The sequence below is a fragment of the Pieris napi genome, chromosome 1, assembly GCF_905475465.1.
Source record: "Pieris napi chromosome 1, ilPieNapi1.2, whole genome shotgun sequence".
Taxonomy (NCBI): domain Eukaryota; kingdom Metazoa; phylum Arthropoda; class Insecta; order Lepidoptera; family Pieridae; genus Pieris; species Pieris napi.
In genome coordinates, this window is record NC_062234.1 from 1,886,528 (window position 1) to 1,895,104 (window position 8,577).

The following is an 8,577-nucleotide window of genomic DNA, read 5'->3' on the forward strand; positions in this document are numbered from 1 at the left end:
TATAGGTAAGTGCCGTTTTGGGTAATGGTACGTATGTAGTTAAATTCGAATACTCATAAAACTCTTTTAATTGAGGAAATAGTTTTTGTAAAGCACTCAATTTGATTTGCATAGCCATCTCCTTTGTATCTAATTACGCTGAAAAGTCAGACAATCATAATGAAGAATTTATTCTTTATGTTCGAAATCATTCGAAATTATTTAAGAAAGTTTGTTACGCGGCCAAGTCCTTAAATATCAAAAACAAGATTAAAAATAGTACCAATAAAACTAAAATGACTTGGAAGATAATTGATAGTGAAACTGAAAGAGTCAGGGATCGCAATCAAGACATCGAACTATGTGTCGATAACACTATAATCAAATCTAACGAAGAGATAGCGATTGTTTTTTAAAAAGTACTTTTCTGACATTCCAATTTCGACTACTAAGTCTCTTCAATCATCTCCCGCCCTCGCTGAATCGCTGCTCAAAGATAATGTAAACGAGTGCAAGGTCAGTTTTTCATTCCGACCCATTGGTGCCGACGATATAGTGAGGATATTTAGAACCATAGATATTAAGAACACTACCGATCTTTGGGGTATTTCTGTAAAAATAATTAGTAGCATAATTGATGTAAATGCTCCCCATCTAGCTATAATTTTCAACAATTGTATTAAAAGAGGCGAGTTTCCCGATCTAATGAAATAGTCTAGTCGACAAGTTGAAAATGGAACAAAATAGAGATACTGCTCTTAAAATTATGTGCGATAGCTCATTGGATCCGGAATGACGTCTAAGAAAATGTGCTAAAAGCGTGTATAAAAAAAATTTTTAATTTTAAATAAAAGTAATATTCATGATAATCAAAAAATTTACAAAAAATTTTTTTCTATACTATGTTATATATGGTTGTTTTTGTTAATTTTAGAAGTTTTAGAAAAAAAGTAAACAAAAGTTGAATATTTGTTTATAACAAATTGGTAAGTTAATAAACAATAGAATTGTTGATTAAAAAAAATTTTTTTTCTGTTACTTTATAGAAGACTGTCAATTATGATTTTTAGAAAAAAAAAATTTCTTAACTAATTATTTAAACAATAGAAAATTAAAAAAAAACGATTATAAACAATTAAAAATTGTTATTCAGGAAAAATTTTTTTTTTAAAAATCATAAAATTTTTAATGTAATAAAGTTGTGTTAAAATTTTTTTTTAAAATATTGATTTAATCAATTTGTTTAATTACATGGATTTTTAAGTTTTTGTTTAAGTAAAAAAATTGTTATAAACAAAGTATAAATATTTTTTTAACTTTTATGGCACGATCTTGTTAAGTATGTATGTAAGAAAGGCTCTACGAAGCGAAATATTTTTACGACCATTATTTAAACATTTTTTTTCACTTACAATTAAGACGGTCGTTCGAGAAAATTTTGTTAGTTAACAATTATTTAACTTGTTGAAAAATTAACTTTAAGTAAAATTTTCAACGGGAATAAATTAATTATAGTGTTCAGAACACACCATAATTTTTTCAAATTTAAAAAAAAAAATTCAATACCTTAAATAAATTAATTAATGTGCCGTAGTCGCTTTTGACGCCACGCGCGAATCCTAAAAATGTCACCCGTAGACCTATTTTCAGCGTTAAATTAACATTATAAATAATGGAGATAGAGTTCTGAGACTCAGGAGTTTTTTATTGGAAATTTCCTGTTCTTTCATAATCTTTATTTGAAATTTCTTAAATATTAATAGTTTATTAAATATTGGCAAAAAACTAAATGTGTTCATTTTTTTTCATCTTTAATGGTCTATAACTTTTGCAATTTTTTATGTGCTTTTAGCACATTTTTCTAGACGTCATTCCGGATCCAATGAGCTATCGCACATAATTTTAAGAACAGTATCTCTAATTTGTTCCATTTTCAACTTGTCGACTAGACTAAAACATAGTAAAGTTAATCCATTATTTAAAGCAGGTAGTATGTCCGACCCCAGTAACTTTAGACCAATTTCCGTACTACATACTTGTAGTAAAATATTTGAAAAAATTATATTAAATCAACTGGTAAGTCATTTTAACGTAAACAATTTATTACATAATAATCAGTTCGGTTTTACCAAGGGTCGCTCGACAGCCGATGCCGGTGTTGAGTTATATAGTGGCTTGGGAGGAGTCGCATGACGCTTTAGGTATTTTCTGCGACTTATCCAAAGCATTTGATTGTGTCCAACACGAGACCTAAATCGGGAAACTCCGCCATTATGGCATCAAGAATACCGCACTGAATCTTCTGACTTCCTATTTACACGGAAGAACTCAGAAGGTTGAAGTGAATGGTAAGAGGTCCTCTGGGTCGGCAGTAGATAGACAGACACAGGGCTCAATTCTTGGCCCTTTCCTCTTTCTTGTTTATATAAATGATCTACCTTTCATGGTAGAGAGAAAACATCAGATAGTTTAGTTTGCTGATGACACGTCCTTGATTTTTAAAATCAAACGACAAATAACAAATTTTGACGATGTGAACAATGCTCTGTCTCCGATTGTCGAGTGATTCAGTATGAATAACTTTCTGCTTAATGCAAAAAAGACAAAATGCATTAAATTTTGTGCAAAAAATGCAAGGGTTATGGATACTAGACCAATTATAAACGGTGAGGAATTGAATCTGGATGATACAACTGTATTTCTCGGAATCACCATGGATTCAAAACTTCAGTGGTCCCCTCATATTAACGGATTGGCGAAGAGACTTAGTTCTGCAGCCTACGCGGTTAAAAAAATTCGCTCACTAACTGATGTCGATACAGCTAGACTTGTTTATTTTAGTTACTTTCATAGCTTAATGACTTATGGCTTATTATTATGGGGTCATGCTGCTGATGTCGAAACTATTTTCATCCTGCAGAAGAGGGCTATTCGTGCAATCTATAATTTAAAATGTAGATAATCTCTTAGAGATAAATTCAAGGAAATTAATATACTTACCTTTCCCTCGCAATATATTTATGAAAATATTATGTATGTATACAAAAATTGTGATAAGTTTACTAGAATAGAACATACGCACAATGTTAATACACGGAACAAACGCAGGCTGCAATTTCCCCGTACTAGACTATCTAAAGTTAGTAATTCTTTTTTGGAGAAAGGGATACTCTCCTTTAATAAAATCCCAGAGGCTCTTTTATCTCTGCCTTTCAATAAATTTAAGAAATGTATTGAAGAAAAGCTGTGTAAAAAGGCTTACTATAAAGTCAACGATTATCTAGTTGATAAAAGGGCCAGGGACTAGTGCTAGACAGGTTACTTCTAATCAATTTGCGATACATATTTGTTTTAAATAAGTGTTGTTTGATGATTTGCTGCTTTAAAAGAGTACCGAGAGTTTTTTACGCCGGCTTTTTCTCTCGGCCTACACCCTCTGACTTCTTTGCCGATGAGTAGGAATGCCTACAAATTCAAATTTAATAACGTGGAATAAGTGATACATGTATCTTATGTTCCATAATAAACATATATTTTATTGATATTTTTTTATTACTTGAGTAAATATATATTCCATCAGATTATATTATGTTATTAAACACCTGTAGGAGCTGGAGGCAAAGTATTCATTTGTGTGTTTTTATGTAACGTTGCCATGGGAACAGAGACAAAGTTTTGAGCATGTTTTATAATTAGCCCGTTAAGTATACTTTGATTGTATTGTTTCTACATATTAATTATTAATAATTTTATTATTTAAATCGAGGTCTATGAGGTCATAGTTTAAAACCACAATGTTAATAACAATATGAACCAGGAAAATATAATTAAAATCAAAACTATTGAAATTGAATTTTTCCTTATTTTTTGCTATATTGCAAAAAATAAGGAAAAATTGAAGTTTATTTAGGGACATGATAAGCTAAGCTATAAATCACAAAATGTGATAAAGTTCAAATATTATCAGAATAAACAAAACAATAATCGAAATGATTAATTAAACGGAAAACCGCGAATATAATAAACCTGGTAAAATAATTATTTAATAATGTTCCTGCATCCATTTCGGGATGTCCACGTACATAAATTTCTGGAGACACGGAAAATGCGATGATAGCTTTCCGCTTGTTGTATGTCGTAAAGTTATCTCTCTGATTTGGATACTAAAATACAATTTTTAATTAAAACACATTTAAATTGTATCTGTTGTTATTCATTTCAATAACTATTTATTTATTTATTAAAGTTTACCACATCATAAATAGTACTAAAGCTACGGCATCACAATTTAAGTAAACATAACAAAAGAAAGTAATACGTTTATAACGATCAATTGTAAAAATCCGCACAATCAGCCACACAAAAATAGGGATGCAAATGTCACATTAATTTTCATTAAGTTATATAATAAGAAAATCTGTCATAATAATAAGTCAAGCTATTTATAAATAATTGTTGTCAAACGTATGGGCCAAATAATCGCTATAAAAACACCCCGACTTTAAAAATTTAATCACCTTCCCTTTGAAAGCGAACGGCAGTGATCTATAACTTCTCCGAAGGTGACTAAATATTTTTACAGCCATGGCGTAAGAATAAAAAAATATTGAAATACAATTTAAATATATACAAGATTAAAATAAAAATATGAGCAGATTAGATAGGCACTTAACTAACGTCTAAGTTTGTTAGTAAGATTGACCGTGAGCCCAAACATACATTATTTTTTAAATTGTATCCAAATTCTCGACGTTCAAAGGGTTTTTATACATTTGCTGTCTATACACACATATTATACACATACACAAAAAAATCTTTTTAACTTTACAAGTCTACTTATAATTAAGTGTACAGTTTACATATTTTTTTAATACTCTCATCTGCCATTGTGACCAGGGACTTTTTCTAGCTTTTAAATTTTTACTAAAAAGATACATAAATTATTATTATACTCTATCGTACTACGCGCCTCGCAAGATACGCCCAGGCTACATGGGCAATTTTATTATTTAGAATATTCATGGTCCAACACAGTTAACATATTTGAGAGAGAGATTCCTAAAAAAGTCATACAAAAAACCCGTGGTACATCTGAACATCGTCATGTACATCTCATGTCATTATATGGGCTAACATATATTGAAAATTCCAGGTATTTGTAATGATTGTATGGTATATACCAAATGCAAGGCGGCATTTGATCACGCGACCTTAAAGCGAGACAGAGAAACAATGCAAATGTTTTCCACAGCTTTTTGCGGCATGGGATATGAAAATGGCGAAAGGATACATCAGGTACTAGTAACATAAACTTGGTATTACAGTTTCTCAAAAAATGTTCGTTCAATTTAATTATTTAATATTCACTTGATTGGTGAAGGGAAACATCATGAGAAAACCGCCCATAGACCTAAGCGGTTTATGTCAGGGTCAAAATCCCATTTGGAACTAAACGGAAGCGCATACATCGTGCGATCTATTGTCCGTACGTACACGTACTCTCTTCGAACGACGCAAAACGTGCTTGTGTGTTAAATGCTCCCATTGAGCGCTTTTTAAGTTACTTTTATTTTGCGAGTTAATCGATTGTTATGGCGTTCGTCTCAAATTCAAACTCAAAATAACTTTATTCATGTAGGTAACCAAGTAAAAAAAAACGTCAACAGAAAAGATGATAAATTGATTCTAAATTTACATTTACTACCGGCTCGCAAATGAAGGGCGTAGAGCAGTCAAGACGAACTGGCAAGAAACTCTCCGCCACTCTTTTAACTGGAGTAAATCAATCCCAAGAATTAGGATCATTTAAATTTTTAATAATCGTCAAATTTATAAAAAGCTTTTTGTATTAATTAACCTTTAACGAGAGTTTTCAATTTATTCAGTGAAATGTTTTCATATAAGGAGTGGTTTATCTTCTGGAGCCTGGCTTATCGTACGCTGTTTCGAATATTATACTGATAAAAGTCACCATTTGTTTTAAAATCGTTTATATTTTATTGTACATACAACAAGGCATCAAGATTATATTGGTCAGTTGCCCAGATAGTGTATATTATATAATTCATAATAATATTTAATTCCTTTCACTTATTCCGTACCGACTCTCTTGGGGAAACAACAAATACCCCGAACAGCCAGGATTGAACCTCTGCAGCAGCACACAGTAGGACACTGTGAAAGTACTCTTGATGACGAGTCGTGAAGTATATATAATGGTATTATTCCTCTAGGTATGCTGTTCCAATTTTCCACCACTTAATACGAGGCCTTCGTTTGGCACCAGAAGCGGAACAAGTAAAGATCACCTTCTACCAGAAACGTGTGGAAGTATTTTGGGAAATCGTATCTTTGGAGGCAAATACGCTAAACTCTACGAATCCCTTGGATGGCCCTTATCTCTTATAATATAAGTTAGTATAGAATTTCATACCTTTAAATAATGTTTATTCGAGATTATATTCGATTATTTAGGTTTATTTATAATTATTATGTATAAACCTTTTATATTTATAGTCTGTTTTGAAAAAAAATAATAAGTCACGGGTTTATTAATAGAATATGTTCGTTCTTTCTAAAGTAAAATAACTCATCTGTTTCTTCTTTATAGAATTTTCAAAAACACGAAAGAGAACTTTATTTTAGAGGGGTTGCCCCCTCGGACTGATTTTTTTATGAATATTAGGGTGTAATAATAACGATACTGTTTCTATGTACAAAGTTATGTTGTATTTTTTGTTGTCTATATATACTACTGAAAATAACGGTTTAACATCGACTTAGCAAATATGACCGTTCATCCCTACGGGTGCTTACGTTAAGACATCGCAGATAAAAAAAACCATTTTCAAAGTATGGTCCGCAATTCGAATGTGCAGGGACGATTATTAACTCAAAATACATCTTGACTGCTGCTCACTGCGTGGTCAACAAAAATATTCGAGATGTGAGGATAGGAGAATTCGATGTCAGTAGGGATATGGACTGCGAGTATGAAGCTGGAATATACCCTATCTGTGAGAACCATACTCAGGTAATGAGGAATCAGCCAAATAATTGTTTGCGTTAAATCTATTGAAGATTATTCATTTCTAAATTTGAATGTTTAAACTGTTACTGTGTATTCATATAAGGTTGAAAGGACTTTGGATTTTGATAAGAAACCAGCGCCAGTATTCCTATTAGCGATAGCAATGGTGTGGTGACCCGAACCGTAACCTTCGATTCATCGCTATTGGATGTAACAGTGTTGTCACTATGAAATTTCACAAGTATAAAATGTATAAAGATTAATCGCTATAAATAAATATGGATACACTATAATGCATGGTCGCATTTATTATAAAATAATAGGATTTTGTCCTTATATTTGCCATGGAACATATCACATATGTATTATGACGTACATTGCCACATGCTTTTCTTGGCCGGCGAATGTCAGACTGACATTGTTAGTTAGCTCTCAATTTTTAGGTGCGAAGATAAACTTACTATCTACGAACATCAAATAAAAAAACTTAAATGTTTTTATTTTTATTCCTTTTATTATTGATTAAGCGGTTCTGATTGCTAGGTATCTTAAAATATATACTGCTCAAAACAATTAGCGGAACAAGATTTTTCTCCTTTCTATTGCTTAAACTAAAATTAGATTTAAATTAACTTGTACGCTATTTTTTACCTTGTTAATTTGTTAATTACTACAATTAATAAAAAAAATCAATTTGTATTTTTTTTATTAAAAAAAAATTAAAATGTGCATTGTAGACGAAAACAAAGTGACGTCTTTGAATTTTCATTACTTTCTAATCACAGAAAACACATTTTAAGTAGTTTTTTTCAATCTTTTGAGTTTATAAATATATTAATATAGAGTAGGAAAAGTAATATATATATAGCGTTGCCATGGAGAGATCCTTATTATAGTTTTTCTTCCAAGGTTTCAGAACATAAGTGAGCACTGGTCGCAGCAGAGCTTTTTACAGGAAGCATAAAAATTATTTAGACAAATAATGAAACCGACTTTAAATATTTGTCAACGTTATTTATCTATGTTATAAAAGAAGAAGATCAAGCATTTATGGAAGGGACATCCTTTTGAATATGAACTGATTCATTTCCAAAAAGGTGAACTTATACGCATAGTTTTTGACAAAGTGGTCAAACATTTATACAAAATGTAATGACCATGGTGAAGGCTCAAATAATCCACCTTTCCATAAATATCACGTAATCAAAGTGATAACCTTCTTTTTTTGAAGTCTGTTAACTAATAAGCGAATATTTCAGTCACATGATCTTTAGAACGAGAATTAATTTATAAAGGTTTTTGTCTGTAATTTTGATCGAAGTCCTAAATTGTAATATTACGGGAAGTTTGTATTTTATAATGTATATCCTTAATTTATTACTAATTGAGGTAAAATATATATTTGTCTGGGAATGCTCGGCCTATCAGGAAATTTTCTGCTCGAGTCAATATAGTCTTGATTATTATTATTGGCATTACATTCATTAAATATTATAGCTAATTGATTACTGAAACTTATAAATTTCGATAAATATTTATTTCATGAAAAACTTTTTTAAATGATAGTT

General features: G+C 30.8%; 1 long non-coding RNA gene across 1 annotated transcript; it reads left to right on the forward strand.

Annotated features, from left to right (window-relative positions):
* Window positions 1-6,365, forward strand: LOC125054346. Its single transcript, XR_007117700.1, has 3 exons — window positions 1-27; window positions 5,132-5,274; window positions 6,213-6,365. It is a non-coding gene; the product is annotated as an uncharacterized LOC125054346 (long non-coding RNA).
* Window positions 6,366-8,577: the final 2,212 nt, after the last annotated feature.